General features: G+C 40.4%; 1 protein-coding gene across 1 annotated transcript in view; it reads right to left on the bottom strand.

Moving 5' to 3' along the window:
- Positions 1-24,833, bottom strand: part of LOC117536154 (ataxin-1-like) — a 97,136-nt gene that overhangs the window by 56,377 nt on the left and 15,926 nt on the right. Inside the window, 1 exon segment of the mRNA XM_034200902.1 lies at positions 7,170-7,351. The gene's annotated coding sequence lies outside the window, so the exon portion shown is untranslated.

The raw sequence follows: 24,833 nt of genomic DNA, 5'->3' as shown, positions 1-24,833 counted from the left end.
TAAAGAGCCCTTTATGATGTTCCCTTTTATGATTGTATCAACCATGATAAAAGAAAGCTGTTTTTATCAATACTATGACATAACTGCTTTGTCGAGCAGTAGAGAAAAACAGAAGATGTATTGTGCTGCTGCTCTGAGGAGCATTTCAAAAAGGTTTATGCTACAGTTATCTTAAGTTTAGGTCTGCACACATAAGGTTGCTTGATATAAAATATCGCAAGAACATGTCCTTTTATTGTATCGTCTTCTATCTAAAACAATTTCCTACCTACTAACATTTACACCATTTTGTAAAATGTCTAAAACATTTTGACAGAATGGCCTTGATTGAAAACACTTTAATTGATTTGTTCCAAAGTACTCTTGTTAAGTTGTTGTTTTCCAGAGCACACACAATAGGCAGTCTCCGGTCCATTATTTATTTCCCCCGCTCTTTGTTAATCTTCCTCCTCTACTCCCTATCCCTCTCTTTTCATCTAAGTAATTCAAGAAATAAAAACAGCAGTCTGGATGAACTGGGCAGGGTAATTACGTAATTGCTGACTGTGCAGAAACAGTAGGTGTGTGTTAGAGGGTGTGTGGAGGGGGGTGGCACCATGAGCAAAGACGGCGGGACAGAAGTGAGACCGAGAGAAAGACGGCGACAGAGGACAGGAGATGAATCAATGAGTGAATGTGTCCTGATTTAATTACTTCTTCTCTGTGGCTAGAACCCCTTCAGAAGATAATACTTTCTTTTAAGATGCAACTTACTACTCTTGTCTCTGTTACTCTTCTATAAACTGTCTCTTTTCTACCTTCATGTATTTTACTTTCTCTCCTCCTTTCTCTACCTCTCCCTCCTTGGTTCTGGGGCAGCTGCCGTAACAAGTTGGCAGGTGTGTGTGTGTGTGTGTGTTGCGGGGGCCCAGATCAAATAAAGCATAGCGCAGCTATTACAAGAAAATAGAGAAGGGGACACACACACACACACACACACACACACACACACACACACACACACACACACACACACACACACACACACACACACACACACACACACACACACACACACACACACACACACACACACACACACACACACACACCACACACACACACACACACCACACACACACACACACACACACACACACACACACCACACACACACACACCACACACACACCACACACACACACAGAGAGAGGGACCTCTCCATTTACGCAGGTTGCTTAACCCTCTGAAGGCCACACTTTAAACAGAATGTAACAGGTTCTTAACTACAGGAAACCTATGAGACTTTTAATTAATTTTCTGTATGCCTGACATTTTACACCTGTTATTAACGTTAACCTTATCTGGTGCTATCCAGCAACCAAAGGAGTGCAGTCTAAAGCCCAACAACAGGGACAGGCTCAGTTTACTTCATAAAGCATCTGTTCAAGGACTGACACCCTCTGGCGTTGTCGAACATCTAAAGGCTCCTGAAGCTTTATTATAGAGAGCAATGCTGGGTTAATTGGTAATTTGACATATTTTATGATTACTGTGAGCCGTTGCTGCGGGCTGCATTCAGTCGAACCATGAGAGAGTGGGTAGGAGTCATTTCAGTTACAAATTAAACAAAGAAACAAAGAAATCAATCCCTGAGACTTGATTGAATCTATAAAAAAGCTGTCCGATTTCCACTTCAACACTAAAAAGTTTACTCTTTCTCCTTGATTTACGCGATAACAAAATCAAAGCAAAGCATATTTTGCAAATGAGCCCTGGCTGGGGACTGAATTTAAAGTAACAGTCGAGGAGTAATGAAAGAGACTTAATGAGCAGATCAATGTGAAAGCAGACAGAAGCCTGATGGTAAGGCTGCTTGATTATGGCAAAAATCATAATCTCGATTATTTGGGTCAATAATTGTAATTATTAAATGTGATTATTCATTGACTTTGAAAACATCCATTTATTGGAGAAAAAAAATATGACAGTATGTTTTTAACAGTTGATTACCCTGAACTTTAAGTATAATTATAATTCAACTGAAATTATTTTTTAAAAAAATAAATAAAAATGAATGATAATAATAAAAAAAGAATCGTTTTATTTCGATCACTTCTTTTCGTAATCGTTGCAAGCCATAATCGTAATCGCGATTAAAATACGATTAATTGAGCAGCCCTACCTGATGGTGTCTCTTATTTCTATGACTCCTGTACAGTAGAGTTGACAACTGACTTAATAAAACACAATGAAATCAAGAAGCATCTAGTTATTAATTGCTTCAAGTTTCTTGGATATAACTTTGTAACAATTGTAGGCATTCACTTTTTGAGAAATGTAATCATTTTTCCTGGAAAGTCATACAGTTGCAAGTAAAAGTATGTGAACCCTTTGGAATTACCTGGATTTCTGCATAAATTGGTCATAAAATGTGTTCTGATCTTCATCTAAATCACAGCAATAGACAAACACAGTCTGCTTAAACTAATACCACACAAACAATTATATGTTTTCATGTTTGTATTGAACACACCATAGGCGCATTCACACTGCGGTACTTTTCTCACAAAGGTTCATGTGAACTTAGTTCATGTGAACTCTTTAGTTCGCATGAACAGTACAGATCGCGTTCACACTGGAAAAAGTCCCTGGGGGTGGATTGGGGTGGATTAGGCAAATGAAGCCGCTGACGTCACTTGTTCTTCTTCTGCTTTGGGTTTACTGGCAGGCCGCAAACCACTTCACGGCGTATACTGCCGCCCAAAATCCCCGGCCGGAAGTCCCCGGAGTTAGGGACTGGCTTCAGTAGAAGCTGCTGGGACTCCCAGCAGCTTCTACTGAAGCCTTCCGAGTAAATCGCCAGAACGCCGACACCTCCTCATCTCCACCACTCCCATGTTTTTATTTTGTGTTGCCATAAGTTAGTCTCTCTGCGTTTCTGCGCTGGGCTAATGCTAATAATGCTAATGCGAGGATAATAAAATGGCGGATTCACAACACTTTTTGGGAGTTTTGCGGGGCGTGGTTTGCAATCCTTCCAGCCAATCAGAAATGTAGCTCTTTTCTCACAAAAGAGCCGCTCGAAAGTCCCTGCTCTCTAGCAGGGACTTTCGAGGGGGTAAAAAGGTTCACATGAACTAATTTTAGTACCGGCTCTTTTTGGTGTGAACGCGATAAAAGAGTTCACATGAACTAAGTTCACATGAACCTTTGTGGGAAAAGTACCGCAGTGTGAATGCGCCTCATGTAAACATTCACAGTGCAGGGTGGAACCCCTAGGCTAAAGACTTCTTCAAGAGCTAATTGGAGTCAGGAGTCAGCCAACCTGGAGTCCAATCAATGAGACGAGATTGGAGGTGTTGGTTAAAGCTGCCCTGACCTATACAAAATACACACCAGTTTTGAATTTGCTATTCTTAAGAAGCATTGCCAGATGTGAACCATGCCTCGCACAAAAGAGCTCTCAGAAAACCTACGATTAAGAATTGTTGACTTGCATAAAGCTGGAAAGGATTACAAAAGCCTTGATGTTCATCAGTCCACGGTAAGACAAGTTGTCTATAAATGGAGAAAGTTCAGCACTGTTGCTACTCTACCTAGGAGTGGCCGTCCTGTAAAGATGACTGCAAGAGCACAGCGCAGAATGCTCAATGAGGTGAAGAAGAATCCTAGAGTGTCAGCTAGAGACTTAAAGAAATCTCTGGCACATGCTAACATCTCTGTTGACGAATCTACGATACGTAAAACACTGAACAAGAATGGAGTTCATGGGAGGACACCACGGAGGAAGCCACTGCTGTCCAGAAGAAACATTGCTGCACGTTTGAAGTTTGCAAAAGAGCACCTGGATGTTCCACAGCACTACTGGCAAAATATTCTGTGGACAGATGAAACCAAATATGAGTTGTTTGGAAGGAACACACAACGCTATGTGTGGAGAATCCAAAGGGTTCACATACTTTTTCTTGCAACTGTATATAATTAAGAATGTATGGACCAGTACACTTAGTAACATATTCCCAGACATTTGTGTAAATTATTTGAAAAACATGGCTGGGCAAACCTGTTACTGACCATTAAATAACTCAACTAACTTACACTAAATTATCATAATTGCACATTTAACCACCATTTAATTCTATTTGTTTAATCACCCCATTCTTTAAAATAATAATATGTGTTCAAATGCAGCTGAAAACAGCAATCCCAGTCTACAACCATATGTCAATAATACAATATTGACATGTAATTTCCCCCCTAAGTATAGACATTGTGAGATGAACCAATATAAGATAAATAGTCTTCTGGATAATCTTTGTATTACTGTGCTTTACACAAAAAGTAAAATAGTTCTTTCCCTAAAGTTAAAAAGAACAAACAACAGACAAGTTTAATAGTCAAGCAAAAACAATGCCATGCATTGTTTACCAGTCCATTTTAACACGCACTCACACAAGCAGGATTGACCTTTAACACACTCAAGGAGCACTATCTTTACTCACATTCAAAAGGAACGTGTAATATGTATGTATGACATGCAGTGAGCTCTGTCTCTTGTAACACAAGCTTATTCTACAGTTTCACTTATTGTAAGCCATGAGGATAGAACATAAGGCACATGCCAAACATCCTGACGCTTTTGTTAAAGCTTAAATGATTGTATTCTGACTCTACATCTTCAACAGGCACTTAGACAAATATGGATCCATCCCCTATAGAGAAGGCTGACAGACTGTATATGGTCCCTCCATTAACAGCCATTTTCTGACATGTGTTGATCACGGGGACTTACCGCCCAGCGTCATTGTTTGACTGTCAGCCCTCCATCTGCTCATTTCTGAGGCGTTCTGCTCAGAGAAAAGCAACTGTCGATGGTACATTTACAAAAGCGAATGAAGGCAGAAAGAAGGAGAGAGTGTAAATGTGTAATCACCATTCTGCAAAAGTGACGGGTGAATAAAGGAGGAGACAGGGAGGAGAGACGGAGGGCAAGGAAAGGTGGGATCTTTGTGAGTGAGAAAGAAACAAAACAAAATGTATAAGACTACTTTATATTCTGAAATTTCATTTATTTATCTCCCTTCTTTCATCTGTATATTACCTTTCCTTTACATTTTCTCTCAGAAGCTCTCCTAAATGTACACCTCCCCTCTCTGAATTAGTACAACATTAATTTAATAAACTAATTAGTCTGTACTTCAAAACATATTTGTATAGTTATGAAGATAAGTCCCCAGGCACGCTGGCGGCAAATCTAATGATGCTGTTGGTGAGTCAAGTGTAACCGTATATTTCTGAAGGGTATAAACAAAATAGTGTTTCGTCAAAAGCAGCTGCAACTCGTAAGAGACTCCAAAGACACTTCTATTTGAGTTTAGTGATTTATTTGAACCAATCATCTTCTGGATATCTGTAAATTCATGGAAATTTGTAAAAACATCCAGCCTGTATTTTCTGTTTTTGTGAAATATCTTTACCTCACATCCTGTCTTGAAATGCTTCAAAATCTGAGATGCTGAAGGCACAACGAGCAGCAGAAAACAGAGGACACGGGATTGGTCACAGCCGAGTCTTAGGACAGAGGAAAGGACACGAGAGAGGAGACGAAAAGGCAGGGATTGGCTGTCCTCAGTAAGCCCCTCTATTCAGTCTACTCTCCCCCATAGGAGAGCTGCAGCACACAGCTGGTGAGACGGAGATAAAGGGCTGACGTGTGGAGGGTGAGGAAACAGAGAGGAGGAAGAGAGGAGGCAGCTCAGATAAAGAGAGGATAGAGACTACATGAAATGGAGGGAGTTTAGAGGGAGAGAAGACATCAGTGGGAAGGTCAGGAAAGCAAAGGATACAATCAGACAAATCACATGGAGGAAGAGAGGGGGGGAGCTCAGACAGGCCCAGACAAGTTTATCCTCTACAGGAAAACACATAAGCACATCTGTTCTTCTGACTATGCTATGTTACAACTCCAACGCTGACAGCTAACTGCAGCCAGAACTATATTAAATTATGGATTAATATGACGATCATTTGTTCTATAAAATGTCAAATAACTGTGAAATATGTCCATCCCTGTTTGTCAAGTCAAAGGTGAAGTCTTTAAATGGATTTTTTTTGTCAGTACAACACCGAGAGACTTTGGGTTTCATGATTGTGAAGCAAAGAAAAGCAGGATATCTCCATATGGGAAAGGGATGAACACATCTGCCTTTTGCATGAAAAATATGTTTAATGATTAATCCATGGCAATTATTTTGTTATTCGTCTACTTGTCTTCTTTGCAGATCTAAAGCAGATAAGATAACTAGTGCTGGGTTTACCAATCTAATAATGTTCTCTTTCTCTCGTCAGTGGATCATCTGAAAACAATGTGATAATGCCTCTCATTGTTGTGAAGAAAAGTCAGTTAAGTCTGCTGATCTACAGTCCCTTTCACATCTGTTATTCTGCTCATCCACAGCATGTCATGCAACACCTCGCTGCATCTCATGTTTTTATCCTATCTGGTGTCACATGAAAGAGCTCATGAAAAGTACTTTCGTAACACTACAACTAGAGCTTGTATGTGATAAAAACATTTTTTAAATGTAGAAACAGCTGAAAAAGAAGCATCTTGTACTCATTGCATAATCACTCTGTGGTCACTTGATTCCATGGCTTTTTGACAACAAAATTGAAATATGATCTGTCAGCAAAGTTAAAACTCCTATTGGCAGTCTGATTGATCAGGGAAATCAAATGATTATGGAAATGCCTGGTTACCAAATGATCTTGCATTAGTATTTCAATCTCTTATGCAAGCTTATATGACCACTATGTAAATACTGTAGTTTAAAATCAGCAGATAGGTTTTATGTTTTGTTATCACAAAAGCTCCACTGTGGTGCGGTTTGTTTGTGATGTGAATGCAGAGTTTGATTGTTAGTTTGAACAAACTAACCAAACGTTTGTTGCCCCTTTCACACCATCGCGGTTCCAGGGCCGGTTCGGAGCTAGAGCCTGAAAAGCACCAGTCGGGCTCTGGGCGGTGTGAACTAAACGCGGGCTGAAAAGAAGAACCGGTTCCGAACCAGAAAAGCTCGAGCACGGAGCTAGAACGGGAACTGCGTTGGTGTGAAAGGGGCGTATGTAATTATCTGATCTGAACCAAACACATATTATGGGTTAGACTCTTTCTGCTTTCTCCCTACCTGAGCGGGGGGGCAGAGCTTCCTGGGTGGAGGAGGTGGGGCCTGCTGCTCAGTGGAGAGCTGACAACCGACTGGAGCTGCACTTCCTGCTGTGAAGTCTGGATCTCTCCACCAATGGGAGGGCAGCGCTCCGGGTGCCTGTCTGTCCACGTCTGTTTGTCTGCAGGCGCTGTCACCATTCCCTACAGGGAGACACAGCGGAAACATTAACACCATTAACACCAAGTGTTCCTGATATGGCTTTTTATTTTTCTACTGTTACAAGCTGGCTCTGCTTGCAACATAAGGACAACAGTTCCACACAGGAGTTGCCCAAAACAAGTATTTATTTTAACCAACACAGTGGTTACAACCAACAATAAAACAAACACAGGAGCGGTGTCCTGGTGCAAAGTAGCTCAATTATCACTGCATAATAAGCAGAACCCCTGCTATGTAATAACAATCATCAGCTTAACGTTTAGCCAAATGTTATTTTCCAAATGAAGAATTTACGCATCTGTTCAGTTAGCTCTATAATGTTACCAAGATGGTTTATTAATATTTCAACACTGACATTGATGAAAAACATAAAAGCAACATCAATGGGTGTGCTTTTTGCAACATTTAGCTATGCCAACATTCTCTTGATTCTCTAAATAAGAGAAGCAAACTGTTGCCTTTTGGATGCACATTAATTGCCAACATAGGCTTGACCTGACAGAGTCCCCCAGAGCACAAGGTTTAAAAATAACATCTGTATATTAGTATCTGATAGTGGACGAAATCTTTTTTTTCTTACAGGTCTGTTATAATGCATGTGCGTCTGTAATTGTCTGTACTTTTAGATTTTGAACTCTAGTTATCACTGTCTCCCTGCAACTCCCTGCCTCTTTCTCTCTCTCAGGATTATTCAGAACAAACACCCATGCTATTTATATACCAACGCCCCATCGGCATGGCAACCACGCTTTGTTTACCCGCATGAGACACAGCTTTGAGGCGTGTGTCCTGCTCAGAAAGAAAAACATTAGGAGGCATTAAGGTCTCTTTCATGAACTTTGTTAACTGTCTGGTGAGGACAATGTCTCCCTTTGACCAAATGCCTCTGGTAAACTGAGAGCTAATATGATTAAATGGAAAGCAAATTAGTATTGTTCTAGAAACAAAATGTTGTTGTTGGTTTTTCTTTTGTTTGGTTCTTAGCCTGATGGAGAATTAACGTTAAATTGAATTCTGAGCTAAAATGGTTAATGTTTTTTCCTTAAAAGTACAGATAAACATGTGACACACTGATTTAATGCAGTTTCATAAAGCTCTTTTATATAAACTGTTAGTCGACCATAATAATAAACTCATAAATACAATGTATTTGTGTCCTGTTAAAACATTTCTCTTACAACAGTACCCCACTTCTCTTTTTTCTACCCTGTATTATCATAATTAAAGAACATAAATACTATTTAAGAAGTGAGTTAAACACTTATCCCTAATATTCCGTTTACAACTACAATGCAAAGCTCCTCATATCAAACTACTCCAGTGATTTTGCAGTAGCTTGGAGCATAAGACTCTGGTATCATGTGTCACGCAGGTGTAAATCTATTTTTATGACCTTGTTGCAGGGTGTTCCTGTAATGGAGTGAGTTAATCTTCTCTTGGTAAATAAATGTAGCAAAGTGCCTCATTTGATGCTCAAGCAGAGAACTCAATGCTCCATGCGAGCGTCAAGCGTACTCGGCTCACTTACAGTAGCCCCGGAGGCTGTTACCATAGCGACAAAGACACGTACCAAGGTCACGGGCCGGATCGGAGCATTAGGTTGAACCCTGACATAAGGTATCGTCTTGGCAACACAAAATGAGGTCATGTGACAACGAGGCCCTGGGGACAGGCATGATACTAAAGCACACTTTATCTTGTTTGTACCGAGTTCAGACAAACTCAATAAACACACTCTCACGCTCACGCGGGCATGCAGGCATGTGAAACCTGTATAACATCTTGTATACAAATAAAGGATAAAATACAGGATAAAAACTCATACACACACTAACAAAACAGAAAGTACAACAAAAGACTTGAACACACAAGATGAATACCTTGATAACACAGCTTTAGCAGAGAAGGCACAGTAATTATCTAACATTTTGTTATTAAAAAGTCTATATACAATAAGCTGTGTGTATTTGAGACTGAGAGTGTTGTCATTCACAAGATCAGCATACCGTCTGCTTCATGCTCTCTGACTTGTGACCGTCATGCTGTACAGGATGTTACCTGAATGTGAATTCAAATGAAACTCATCACCCATTTAAGTCGATGTTGCTTTAAACATGCTCAACTTTGAGTTAAATATTTAAAATGCAATCATTGAAAATTATATAAATCAAGAAATATCTGAAGAAAATCAAATTGAAAAATAAGTACACAATATTATCAATGCAAGCTTTCTAAACTTTTCCATTTTGGTCAATATACCAACACGTGTTTCAGTTTCTGTGTACAAAATGGCTTAAAATATTATTGGTTCGATTAAAAACTTTATTAGGATTGTAAACGTATCCACTCTTATCAGTGTCACAGCCCTGTCCCTCCCTTAAAGTCAAGATGGAAACGATGATTACACAAATAGAGATGAATATATCTCTTATAGGGCAATGCTTTGGTGGATCAGAACATATGAGGGGAGGGATTCATCTGCAGACACTCTGGTTCAAGAGAGTACTTTGGATGGTAGATTTGAGCAATGAAAAAGGCTAAAATGTGTAGAAAGGTGAGGCATTTATTTAGCCTTGCTAGAAATAGCTTTTGCGTCTGAAATTGTTGAGCACTAGTGGCCCCTGACAGCCTTTTTAGAGGAGTGAGGGGTCCACTATCCAGTATGGTATAAAACAGTCAATAACATGGAGAGGTTTACGAACATACACTCATAAATGGACACCACAAAATATTAGGAATGACATATGAGATTAGCCGCAGACAGAGAGAGAAAGACACACACAAACTCATTGACACATACAAAGATACTCTCACACACACACACACACACACACACCAAACACATACTCTGCCCAGGGGCTAACACCTAGCGCAGACGATAAGGCACCACACGAACCAATGAAATACACAAAGCACATTAAGTACATGCTTCTTAGAAATAGTCATTCTGGAAGTCATTCACCTGCTTTAAACACCCATCAAATCATTACCTCTTACCACTCTTATGCAATATATTATACAGTGCAGTCTATTGAACTCTCATAAATTAAAATATATCTTTCAATTTCAGGTTTTGAAACAATACAGGGACAACGCTTTCACCTGGTTTCACCTTGTGGAAAATTGTACCAAATATCTACACAAACACACACACACATAAACACACACACACACACAAAACTGCAGGTTTTTCCTCCTACTCAGCAGCCTAGGATTCAGTTCCCTGTCCGTCACACCACACACTCAATAAAACTGGCAGCTTGGGTGTGTGTTTCCGTGTGTGTGGTTGTGTGTCCATTTGCACCTATGAAACCATGCCCAGCCCCTTTCATACTGCTTTTCTATTGGTTCCCTGCCTGCTGTCCCTCTGTCCTACACAAGCACACTATAAACACACACACTCACAGCAAGCATAGTTGTCAAAAGAGCCATAAAGTGTGTGTGTGTGTGCGTGTGCGTGTGCGTGTGTGTGTGTGTGTGTGTGAAAAGGGAGCAGTATCTCTTGCAGTATTGCACCCTGACCTAGCTCGTCTGGCTAATGCTTCTCTCAATGTCCACACTAAGACAGAGTTACATATGAAACGAGTCCCTTGGTATTTAGGGCTTGTATTATTACTGTCTTTTATACTCAACTTAAATATCTCTGTCCATTTTCATATCAAATCAGCGTATTTATCTGCACATTATGGCTTCTATTTATGAGATTCAATTAGTTCAAATGTTTCACAGGAGGCTCAGAGGGCAGTCCATGCTCCCTTGTGGGCTTGTTTGGCTTCATAAGCATGTCCTTCATTATGCTGCCTTTGTTCTCTATTTGTATCTTTGTTTGTAGATGAGACATTTTTTTTCATAAGCAGAACAAACGCAGCAGAAGGCAACTGTCCTCAGAAGGGAATTCCACTGAAACTTTCTATGACTTGGCTTTCCTGCAAAAGATTCACTGCAACTAATGGGCTGTTTTTCTGGTTGAAAATGCATCATAAGTGTCGCCGTCCAAGGACTGAGGAAAGTGCAGCGTTGCAAAGTTCTTGGAGTGCTCTGCAGGCTCTGGGTTCACTGGCTGCACACAACAAGACCAGCATCAGACCGGCCAACAATAGCTTGGTTAGTCGAACACAACCGTGTGTGCACCGGCCTGTATCTACGTCAGAGACCAACAACAGCCATGTATGAGCTATTAAAGCGACTCCATCAATGAACAATGATTGTATAAAATGCTGATTCATGCACCTGAGACTCTCCAAAAAGCACAATTTCATCAAGCCATTAAAAATGACGTAACTTAGGAACAGAAAATGAGCAATGGACACATATAATATAAGATAAGATAAGATGGACGTTTATCAATCCCCATGGGATCATTCAGTAGTTTAAACAGCAACAGGGTGAGATTGAAAAACAGGACAGCACATATTCACACAAGATTAAAGATTAATTAAAATGAAAGATAAAATTAAAAACATACTTCACATGTGCTGAACTAATTTACCCTATAAATCTAAAACATATTGCTTAATATTATAAAGTTATTAGCACTACCCTCAATTTGTGTTATTCTTTTTTCAATCTGGAAATGTATCACCTGTTTTAACTGTTTCGTCAGTATTGTTGAGGACAAATGTTTTAGCAACACCAAGCCTCATTATTATCTAAATTAATAACACACTTAGGAAATACCTTTCTGTGAGCCAATATGTTGTTAAAGCTCATCATACATTCAAACTTGAGAAAAGTATGCGAGGAAAAGAGAGAAAAGGAAGATCAACACAGAAAATGCAACGCAGCAAAATCACAAACTACCTCCTAGTTAAGTAACTCACTCACTAACCCTCGTCACTATCATGCAGGTCAAACTTCAGCTCTCTTAAAACCGCCCAAATGTGCTTCTGTGTACATGACGATCACGCTTCACCCTGCTGATAAACACACACACGTCCACACTCCCATTCATACAGTACACGTACATACACAGCCCAGACAGCAGAGATAGGAGGGCAGCTTAAAGAGACAATGAACACATCGTAGATAAAGCAGACTGGCGTACAAAGAGAAACGAAGATTAAAAACCTGTCTTGCTCCTTTTTTGTCAGTGTGCACAGAATGAAGACGACACTGGGAAAACTGCTGTCTGGTAAAATGACTGCCGAGGTTTAGCTTGCTCACTTTGAGACCCCCCTGCGGGACTTTAATTGAGCTTCTCCTGATGTTATTAAACGTCTTGTGAAATAACAGCAGCTGTTTAATGCCATGATGTGATCTAGTAACTTCACGAAGGATTTTACAAAGTCAACTCAACAAACTATCAAGGTCGCACTTGAAATGTTCCAAAAATATGTACCTTTAGGTTTCCTTATTCCGTGAAAGCTATAATTTGAATGCATTTCTTCAGTGTTAATGTTTGCAGTTGATACACCCGTAAACCAGAGGATTTGAGGTTTAAATCAAATCAAGCATCCTTCTTATCTCATGACTTCTCCTCATTCTTTGTAGGTACTCTTCCTCTTTCATCTCCTAAGATCTCGTATTCTTTCCTCCTTTCACCATCCTTCCTCTCTTGTACTAGAATTCTCCTGGGCAACACATAACAACACCACAGTGACACGTGACAGGGATGCAAGCGGAGGGAATAAAACACAGAACTCACACACACACACACTCCACGCTGTGTGCTGCAGAGAAGAAGTGTGTGTGTGGGATAAAAACATGAAGAAACAGAGTGAGCGACAGATGAAGGAAGTCCTCCATTGCTCTTCTGTAAGTGTGCATGTATGTACAGTATTTACCCTCTGAACACACACGTGTGTGAGGGGCCAACATGTGTTAGTGAGACTGACAGAGTGCACCAAACGCAGAACATCAGAGCGCTCCGCTGCCACCTGAGGGAATTACTCAGCATTCCTCAGTCGAGGCGCGTTAGCCCGGAGATGCAGGAGTCGCGGGGAGCGTGTCTTTGATCGCCCCCCCCTAAGATTCCCCCATTGGGATACGGGGAGGGGGGCACGCAGGGAACACACTCGCACACACACAAACACAGAATCACAGCTTTAAAGTGGTACACACGTGTGCTCACAAACTGGGTTCCTTTTTTCCAAACATTCAAAAGACATGCCGCACACGCATGCATAGTAATTATGCTTTTGATCATGTTTATAGTCTTTTCTCCGTCTATCATCACACACACTACCTAGGAAACTGTTATATGGGAAGCTAATTGTCTTCTTTTCATATCATCCCTCTGTTATTTTAACACACACACTTTGCAGACCAACTTCATGAGCATCAACTCAGAAAGAAAACATAAAATGAAATGAACTAAATATAAAGTATTTACTTTCCAGCAGTAATCTGACAGTGAAGACGGCAGGTATAATGGCCGGATGTCTCTGTACACACACACGTTGTACCTCCGCATAACAGCGAGGGGATACAAGCTGTTGCTGTAAGAGAGGTGTCATGAGACCCCATTTAACTGCTAGACACAAACTTCTAGTCCCACTCGCCCCCACAATTTCATTCCTGTCAAAGCGCTAAATGACAAGTCAACCTATTCCCTTTTTCTTATCAGGCATGCTTTTAACTGTGGGAGAAAGCGATTAATGTATGATGGCTTGATTGCTTAATGCTTATATAAGTCAAGTTCATTGGTTAGGGACAAAAGAAAACCTGCAATTGTGGTGGCAAACTTTTTCTTCTATAAAAGATAAACCAGATAAAGGGATGGGGGATCGTTTTGTTTTTTCATAGTGAACAGACATATAGAAAACCTACATGCAGGCTATCAAACCACAGAAAACAGATGTCAAACTGGTTTGTAATTAAGGATGTTCATGTCACTCATCACTCAGATGATGAAGAGGGCTCAGCAGGCGGACATGCCGCTGCACATAGGGCAACATATCTTAGATTACATTATAACATCATTGTTCTGATGGTAAATTAGTTAAATTGCCTTAATATTGGTATGAGTATTGTTGACATACGTTTCGATATGTTGGAACAAGCCTAACTACGTACCGAACATATATTTGTGTATCAGCAAGGAGATGGGCTTATCTCAAAACTTCCATTACCCATTCAGCCCGAAACGAAAAAAGGCTTCTTTGTTTGAAGGCAAATCAAATTGATTAGACAGCATATAGGGAAGATTAGACGATGCTATTTCAGGTTCAGCAATGGGCCAGAAATTAAGAAAATGACAAGTTGCTTTCAAATATTGTGAGAAGAATTAAGTCAGGAGGAAAATAAACACTAGAAGTTTGCATCGTTCATGTATCTTGAATGCACCAAATACTTCATTCCCCTTCTCTGCACACGGAGGTGAGTGGGCTTTAAGCAGATAGCAGTTCTTACGGGGTTCACAGCACGACCTTAGGAAGTCACCGGCATACGTCATCCAGCACCGCGGCTGTGGCAGATCCTGCTGGCAGCACAGGTGCTCACATGCACACACTTAACACACCGTACAGACACACACTCACTCACACACACACACACACTCGGCCAGGACACTGCAGGTACCCCCCCCTCCCAACCCCACAAATGTACATTAGCACACACATAAAGACGCACACACAGAGTGCAGGTGCTCACACCAGCTGTCCCTGGAGACCCTGCTATACGAGGTCTGATGACCAGGACAGAGAGGACAAAGGAACAGAGAAGGAGGACCGAGCAGACGCCAACACTGACAGGTGTGTGTGTGTACTGTGTGTGTGTGTACTATGTGTGTGTGGCTTACGTCCAACACGCTGCACTGCCCTTAACCCAAATAAAGTCTGGTTATCTTTGTTTAACCTTGACTGCTGGTGCTGTGGTGTGTGTTTGTATACTATGCCCTTGCCAAGTCATCAACAAATATCAGGGGAATAAATATATAAAAACTGGCCCTTTAAGACTTCTGAGTACAAAGAGAGTAATGAGGCATTTCAGGCCGGTACAGTTGGTTTGTAATTTTCCTTATTTTGTGATTTGTGGGCTGAGCTGTGTGATTATTTTATTTATCTATTTCTCTGTACAGCACTTTGGTCTGGAGGTTTCAAAGTCATTTACAATAAACCTGTATTGTATTGTGTGACTTAAGGTCATGTGCCTGTGGTGTCAGGCAGCTGACATGACATGGCATAAAGCGCTCTTTCCTGTCACTCCTACAAAGAGTGACGCTCGGTTGTGTAACCGGTCGCAGGGTGAGAGCGGCTAACGTAGCGTAGCCACACCCTTTCTGCCTGTTAGCATTCCATAGTGAGCTACACTGTCAATAGATGTCAGGCTGGAGATGTACAGCAAGGCTCAGACACGTCTACTGTGACCTCTCCTCTCTCTGCACAGAAGATCCACGAGAGAATGCAAATATCCCAGGCAGATTGTAGAGAAAGATAACAAATACTACTTGCTTTGACTCCATTATGCAGAGTTTTTAGGTCTATCATGACTATGCACTTATGATAAAGGCATTTCATTGTTTAAAAAGAGAGCGCTATGGAGTTTTTTTGGTGATTTATGCATGTATTAGTCAAATTAGACATTGTTTACCTTTTTCCATGACCATCGACCCATGGAAGAAAATGTACAAAAGGTTTGTTTATATGTAAGGAAGAAATAGGAATAAAGGGATCCCCACTGAGCCAAACCACACATAATTTTAACATTTCTAAATGCATAATATACCCACAAACAAACTGCATCTAAAAAGGAGCTACCCCTGTCCTAAAGTGCTCTTTCAGTGCCTACTGAGGGAACTAACACTGCTCTATTTTTAAGGGTGAACGCTACCTTGAGGCGAAAACGGTTATCACTGAGACATGGTATCACTTGAAATTGAAAAAAAATATCTGATACAAGATATGAAATGCAATGCATCTATAATAATCCTAGATCACATACAACATATGGCTCCACATGAGAGGCGTGCTGAAGCAGCTGTGTATTATATTGTGTTCTTTAGGAGTACAGTAGCGCAGCTGCTTGTGGCAGCATGTTGAGATGGGTGTTAGTCACAGGGATGGGCCTTGTGGGGCTGCACACTGCTACAAGGTCATACTGAGGCTATAATGTGACGGTCCGACTAAAGAAATGCTCACACAAACACACAGAGGCACAATGATACAGAGATTGTGAGCAAAATGTATTTGAGATTTAAGAATGAATTAAGAATGCATTTTAGCTACTAATACAGTAAGAATTGTTAACACCTTTGTATGTCACTTGTATTCTCTCAACAAAAAAAATGCATTTTAGGATCATCTATCTCAAAGCAGAAATAATCATTATTTAAATATCCTTTACAATAACATAATGTATATAAATATCAAATGTAGGTTTTATATCCGTCACTCTTTGTATCACAATCTCAAAAAATGTATTTATTTTTAAAAAGCATACTATCCAGTGCATAACTGCCATGAAAACCAGTTGCAGTAAAAAAGTTGAAATGAGGACAGTGACACTGTGAGCAACTCTGCATCTCTGAGTACAGAAAAGAAACACATGTGCATGAGAGAGAAAACACACACACTCTCACAGTTCAGGGAGTTCTAAGTGCAATCTCTGACACATACTGTACCGAACCCCTCTCTCACGCTCACATATTCACACAACACACACACACACACACACACACACACACACACACACACACACACACACACACACACACACACACACACACACACACACACACACACACACACACACACACACACACACACACACACACACACACACACACACACACACACACACACACACACACACACCCACACACACACACACACACACACACACACACACACACACACACACACACACACACACACACACACACCCACACACACACACACACACACACACACACACACACACACACACACACACACACACAAGTGTCTATACATGATTAAACGGCTGAAAGTGGGGCAGGCGCACAGTTCTAGCTCTGTGAAATGACTGCAGTTCCTTTCAGCCCACCTCAAACACACACACACACACTAACGTCCTACAAGCTCTATGTCCAGTAGGTGTACAGAGCTACACACACACACTCACAGATCCACATAGCAATAGTTCAATTATTAAGTGATCCCCTCGATGAAGCAGCATGGGGGATGAAAGCACAAGAGGCAACCCGTTATTGGCGCTGGCCACAAAAGATGACTAATTTTAAATATCAGCCTCTCCCTCTCATTCAACTACCCGCTGAGTTAATGTTTTCCTGGTGTTTTGCACTTAGCAGGATGGCTGCCATTATTATTTATGTAACAGCATTCTGTAACACCCCAAAACTGTTCTGTACTTCAGCATGGACTGAGTGTGGGACCACAACGTGCCTTAAAGAAACATGGACAAAAACAGCTAAAGTATGAAGTCATTCGAACTGCATGTGACGTATCAGCTTTTAATGTAAAGTGGCTAGTTGTTAATATAAACGTTTTCACAGTTTATTATTGCATATTGCAAGAGTAGCTTATACAAAGCTTTCTAGCTGAGTGCAAATTAAAGGATCAATTTAAGGGACTTAAATAAATGTATCCAGGGGAATTGGATGCCTCATTAAAATCAGATAAGGGGTCATGATGATCGTCTTGCTGTTGATGCACAATTTCACAAGTCTGTTTACTGTGATATTATTTAGAAATACCATAGTCAGACATTTTTTTAGCTCTTGCATCAGTATGACGTTGTGTAACTTTTATCTTCGCCGTTGAGGGATCGTCTGGACAGTTTGTGACCTTTTCCCAGAAAACATCTGCAAACTTTTTTGGCACCAAAAATAGCTCTTCGAGAATTCAGCTTGTATTTGCAGTACACTGAACTACAAACACGATATCTGTCCAAGCAAATAAATAAATCCTTTTTTTTAGATATCTAACAAATATTAGATCAAAGTCAACATGAATCCCTGGTATTCACAATTTGATTTTAGATATACAGTGCCGTTTCTACTTCTATAGGTAAGTAATGCTGTGTCACACGTTGTTTATGATCATGATCAAGAATCTGATCGATTTATAATATCAGTTATAATCGTATTTTGGCACATCAATTAAATTCGTTTTTTTCTTCACCAAAATACAAAGTTAACAACCATCCTGCTCAGACATATTTTAGCCAGGTCCAGCTCACACTGAGTCACAACACAACTGTTGAGAATCAGCCTGGATATCTACAATGACTCACAGCAGCTTGGTCAGGGAGACATGGCTGAAATGACTTCTGCTAGATTCAGTTTCATGGATTTACAGGAAGCGATGCCAAAGAAATACGTAGTACTTGCATTGGAACAAAATTGGCATTTGCAAGATATACCATATGACCTAAATGTACTGTCAGAAATCCAATCTGTAGTTGTCTTTTTTAGTTTTTCCTTTTTCTCTCTCATGGAGAAAAAGATTAAGCAAAAAATAATACTTTAACATATGTCAAAGTAAAGCAAAGGCCATGAGTTGTACTATGTAGGATTAAATACTCACTGTTACAAGTTACAATTCTTTACTGTGCGCAGCCGAAGGTAATTCTCTATGAAAACCAGACAGCCTGAGCTGCGCCACATCTGGTCAAAACCTTTTTCTTTCATTGACGTGGGGCTTACAAACAAAAATGCATATAAATGAGCACAGGACACAAGCTTACTACTTTTACGAGGCATTATGAAACTGTGCCTCAGTTTTAAAAGATTATAAGTAAACAACAACAATATAAACCCTCCAAATCCCCTCTCCAAATCTGGACCAGAGGGGACTGAGCTGTGTTACTATTGGTGGAAACTAATCATGTTTTGCTCTCGGCAAACACACAGAGAAACCTTTGCAAAAAGTTCAAATTGAAACCTGCAAATCCAGCAGCTTCTTAGCAGCCTTGTGACAGGTTTCTGGGAATCAGACCGTGAGGTGTTTGAGGTTTGAGTTTCTATGTTGTGATTTGCAGTTTGAAACTTCTTGCAATGTGAATCTTTGAACTTTTGGATGCATTCAGCTAAAAATGAGTGCTTCTGTTTAACATCACCACCAGATACACAGGAATTTGTGACACCACAAATGATCACTTCCAAGAAAAGCTTTTATGTAAAACAGATAGCCTCTGTAGGTCATGGTGAAAAAGCCAAGACTTGTCGCTGGTCAGCAGATAGGAAGTTAGTCCCACTAAAACACACAATCAAGCACACATACACCGGGTAATATGATTGCTGATACCATAAAACCAAGTCCTAAATACTGACTGCAATGGACACAGAGCAGTATTTCACAAGCCTTTTCTGAGGTATTCATGACGAATGAATTTCCCTCACCATCAATACATGGCCATTACCAGGACGACCAGATAAACATGAGCGGTCAGCACTTATGATCGAGCTGCGAGACAGTGGCTCAGGCTTTGTATCCTCATTGAGCAACACCTTGTTGAAACAGTACCTTGCATAGTTACCAACATTCAGTCATGTCCTGCTGTATAGAGCGGTGTGTATTCACACTTAAAAAATGTGTGTGATGTACACAAAGAGGAGCGTACCCATTAGTAAACAATGGGGAGGATGTGTAATCTGGCTAAAGCTCTAAAAGAAACATTCTAATTTACAGCATAGTTTGTTAATATTGCATTAGAAAATGATTTATATGCAGCAGTAAAACTAGTTACCTGTTAATCAACTAGGAGAGTAGTAGAACATGTGAGCTGATGTTCAGGGTCAATGTGGTTCTAGGAAAAAAGGTCATGGAGTTCAGGTCAGTTTGACCAAACCTAAATCTGTGTGTGTGTGTGTGTGTGTGTGTGTGTGTGTGTGTGTGTGTGTGTGTGTGTGTGTGTGTGTGTGTTGTGTGTGTGTGTGTGTGTGTGTGTGTGTGTGTGTGTGTGTGTGTGTGTGCGTGTGTGTGTGCACTGGGATTTCTTCACATTGACTGATGTCCAAGAAAAGAGCGGACTGAAAGCTTCATCATTCTTCAACAAATAGGGTGGCCTTGTGGATCAGCTGTACATTATGAACGCGCTCTCCTGTTTGGTATGTAAGATGGTATCTCACGTGGTGTGCATGTAACCTTACAAACAAAGCAAACAACTTTTTAATTTACCTCACTTAGAATTTATCAAGGTGAATCAGAGGATCTTACACGAGGCAATCTACTAAATAGCCTCTACTTTCATCAACAGTGGGGTAGAAATGAACAATCAATCACGTCCAGACCTGAGCTCAGGATTGCTTAGTTAAATTTAAGTTGCAGAAAGGTATATTATAAGAGGTAAATAATAGTGTATTAAGGACTTTTCTGTATTATTGCACCTCTGGCAGAAAACACAAAATGTATACACTTTCACCTTCAAATCAGATAATTCAAGAAAAAGGAGTCACCAGATACTGAAGTAAGCTACAGTACAATTGATCCATAGTATAATCAACATTACACTTGTTGGTGTAGTATCTGAAGGAAGTGGTTTGAGTATTTGTTCAGTACACTCCTCTGAAATTATATACAGTAAGTCCACGTGTGCTAAATTAGCGATGGCAGTTTTGACAGCTGTATTTTGTTCATATTTAATGTCACAAAACATTATGAATATTGCATACTCCAACTCATAATGTCCCCACATGCACACACAAATTCTTGTCAGGTTGCAAATGCACTCAGATATCCATCGCAGGCAGGCTCGCAAGAGGTAGTGTGGGGGCACCTTGCTAGCAGAGATAATGGCACGTTATGTAGCACTAAACCAAGCTGACTGGGCACTCGCCTCACAAAACAAAGCGCTGGGGTGAAAGAAAGGGAGGGAAAAAAAAGCATATTTTCCTCCAAAAAGAGTGTCGGCGGTTGAGTTTTGAGGCTAATTGGCGGTGAACTGTTTGATAGGAGGCGTAGAGTTGTTTTTTGTCACAATAGTGGTTAACATCTGACAGGCCGGCGTAAAAGGAGCTCATCCTCAATCTGTATTGATGCAGGATGTTATCTTTAAGTGCTGTGGGATATATTGTACACTAAAACGTATAGAACACATTAGAGACCAAACAATGTAGTAAATGTGGTGGGGAAACTCCCCGTTTTTTATTCTGAGTTGCACTATTGTGACATTAATGGGGCATGCTATCAGAGGGAAAATGCAGCGAGCAAAGAAGAAACAACAACCGACAATAAAAGTCCTGTCACTTAATCCGCAGGGCTCTCATTCAACTATGGTCTTCACACACTGTTAACCAAACAAAAACACCATCTGAAACATGTGCCATTCAAGAAGAAACTATTCAAATATAAAAAAGAAATCTTCACACACTGTTACAATAATGGTTTGGATAGATAAATACTTTAAATACAGGGTGAATCATCCACATCAAAAGCTAGCTTTGTTACTCTAGCAGACAGTTAGACCATCAAACAGCAGAAAAACTGCACACAGTACATTCATATTTGGTTCAATGCGTATTTGGGAATTTGTGTTTTTGCAGTTACTACCCATAAGTGTTCTTTCTGGATGGGTAAGCAAATGAGACCTGTAGTTTCTCCTGAGGTGAGATGTGTGTAAAAATACTTATTAGTTCTGATGACTTCAAAAACCCTGATACTCTCACTATGGCTTATGAAAATCTGACATCTGGGAAGTTTATAAGTTCCCATCAGAGCCATTATGGTTATATAAACAACAGGGTTATTTTTGGTCTGATGAGGATGCCTAGTCATTTCCCATTAGGTCAACTTTATTCTCCTACCACAGGTATTTTCCGTGGGCAAATCCCTGCAATACATATACACTAGAATACACACAGCTGCACTAAGAGTGTGGTTTTTGTGTTGTATGTTGATGCAAATGAATGTCTGTAAATTGAGTATGTTGTGTATGTTGTGCCTGCCAATAAGTATTCTGTCTGTAAGAGGGTTTTACATTGTGACCGAGTAATATTTTCTGAACAATGTGCACATCCAGGGCTGGTATGACACCGAGCCATTTTGCAGCCAAGTTCCCTCCCCACTGTGGCATTTGAAAGTACAGGACAGTGTCAGAGAGGCAGTGCTGGCCAGGTCACAGTGAAACCTCACATTAACCTCATTTATCTGTGTTGTAGCTTATCACCCGACCCCTGCTACACACTCGCGGATGAACACACTCTGGCAAAAACACAAGTCTGAGCTGCGGCAGGCACACACACAAGCACACAAGGCAAGTTTATTTATACAGCACATTTCAACACAAGGCAATTCAAAGTGCTTTACAAAAATCAAAGACATTAAGAAACATATTATAAAATGATATCTAAAAACACTCATTTAAAAGCAATGATATAAAATGACATTTAAAAACACTCATTTAAAAGCAAAGATAAAAAGCAAAGATAATAAAAGTTACAGTGCAGTTTAAGATATGAATATATCAATTAAAAGCAGCGGCAAAAAGAAAAGTCTTCAGCCTGGATTTAAAAGTAGTCAGAGTTGCAGCGGACCTGCAGGTTTCTGGGAGTTTGTTCCAGATATTTGGAGCATAATAACTGAACGCTGCTTCTCCATGTTTAGTTCTGACTCTGGGGACAGTAAGCTGACCAGTCCCTGAAGACCTGAGAGATCTGGATGGTTCATCATTTAGCAGGAGGTCAGAAATGTATTTTGGGCCTAAACCATTCAGTGCTTTATAAACCAGCAGCAGTATTTTGAAATCTATTCTTTGACACACAGGAAGCCAGTGTAAAGACTTCAGAACAGGAGTGATGTGATCCACTTTCTTAGTGTTAGTGAGGACTCGAGCAGCTCTGAATCAGCTGCAGCTTTCTAATAGATGTTTTAGTGAGACCTGTGAAGACACCATTACAGTAGTCGAGTCTACTGAAGATAAAAGCATGGACACGTTTTTCCAAATCCTGCTGTGACATTAGTCTTTTAATCCTAGATATATTCTTTAGGTGATAGTAGGCTGATTTAGTAATTGTTTTAATGTGACTGTTGAAACTCAGGTCAGAGTCCATGACTACACCTAGATTTCTGGCTTTATCTGTTTTGAACATTGCAGACTGAAGCTCAGCGCTACACTGACATATCTACCTTAATGCCACGTATACACCGCAACATACTACAAATATCCCTCTGGGACAGTAGTAAATGTAAATTCACTATGGATACAGGCAAATACATGCTGTGCTAGGTTTGGGCGATATATCAGCTCTTTGCTATTATTTTTTTTATTTAGCCTTTATTTATACAGGTGTAGATCTCATTGAGACACAAGGTCTCATTTTCAAGAGAGACCTGTCAGTGGTAACACTACCACACAAAGTTACAGACAGACAGGACACTAAACACAGAGGCAACACTAAAATACAACATCGTAAAAAAGTAGTCATTAAAATCCATATACAGCAGTCAGATATAGCAGGTGCAAACACCCACAGATGATTTCTCCAGCTTTTTTAAAATGAGTTTAAAATCCGTGATGGGTATCAAAGTTGTCAGCTTAAGTTCCTGCTGAAGTGTGTTCCAGGTCGAGGGGGCAGAGTATGATATGGCTTTTTTCCCAAGCACCGTGCGTACTGAGGGGACGGACAGAGTGATGTAATGTTGAGATCTTAGTCTATAGCTGTACTGTTTGTGTGATATGTAAGTGGATATGTAGAGGGGCAGCAGTCCAAGCATAGCGGTATAGATGAGTTTGTACCAATGCAGTGACCTGCGCATTGATAATGATGTCCAGTTGACTAAAGCGTACAGCGTGCAGTGGTGTGTGAGGGGTTTACAGTTGGTTATGAACCTCAGAGCCCCATGGTAAACAGCGTCCAGCAGATGAAGGGAGTGAGCTGAGGCGTTCATGTACACAACATCCCCGTAGTCCAAGAGCGGCAAAAATGTGGCAGCTACAAGCCGTTTCCTCGCACTTGTGGAGAAGCAGGCCTTATTTCTAAAAAAGAATCCCAGCTTTAATTTCAATTTCCTTAAAAGATTGTCAATGTGTGGTTTGAAGCAGAGATTTTCATCTATGGTGATGCCTAAGTATCTGTAGGTGTTAACAGCTTCAATGGGGTTATGCTGTGCAGACATGATGCAGGGAAGAACAGTTGGTAACTTTTGGCTAAATGCATCATCACTGGATCCCAAGTAAGGGAGTGAACTTCATTATAAAACATGGAGAATAAGCAAAGTGATATCAGATGTGTTTAAGGTGACTATTGTCTTAAAATTAGCCATGTCATTTTTTAACTTGAATCAGTGTGTGGGAAGATATCGAATTTTCCTTATTTCATCGATGCAGTGCCATGCATAACACTACCCCATTAGGTATGTTTTGCTATATTTGTCCACTCGTGTCTTGCAGCTTTTGTAACTCTAGTCAAAGCAGGAGTGATGCCACCATCTTAGAACATTGCCACCATCTTAGAACATGCTTGTGTAATTTATAGCGCCAATTAAGTTGCCTCCCCTCAGCCAACTATGTACACAATCGTGTTACTTTTAAGGGACAGGATGTGCTCACCAAGCAGTAGAAGCAGGACACATATTAAAGACTCTA

Source organism: Gymnodraco acuticeps, unplaced genomic scaffold (genome assembly GCF_902827175.1).
Source record: "Gymnodraco acuticeps unplaced genomic scaffold, fGymAcu1.1, whole genome shotgun sequence".
Lineage (NCBI taxonomy): Eukaryota > Metazoa > Chordata > Actinopteri > Perciformes > Bathydraconidae > Gymnodraco > Gymnodraco acuticeps.
Note: the sequence above shows the minus strand (reverse complement) of the source record. Positions and strands in the feature narration are given on the sequence as shown.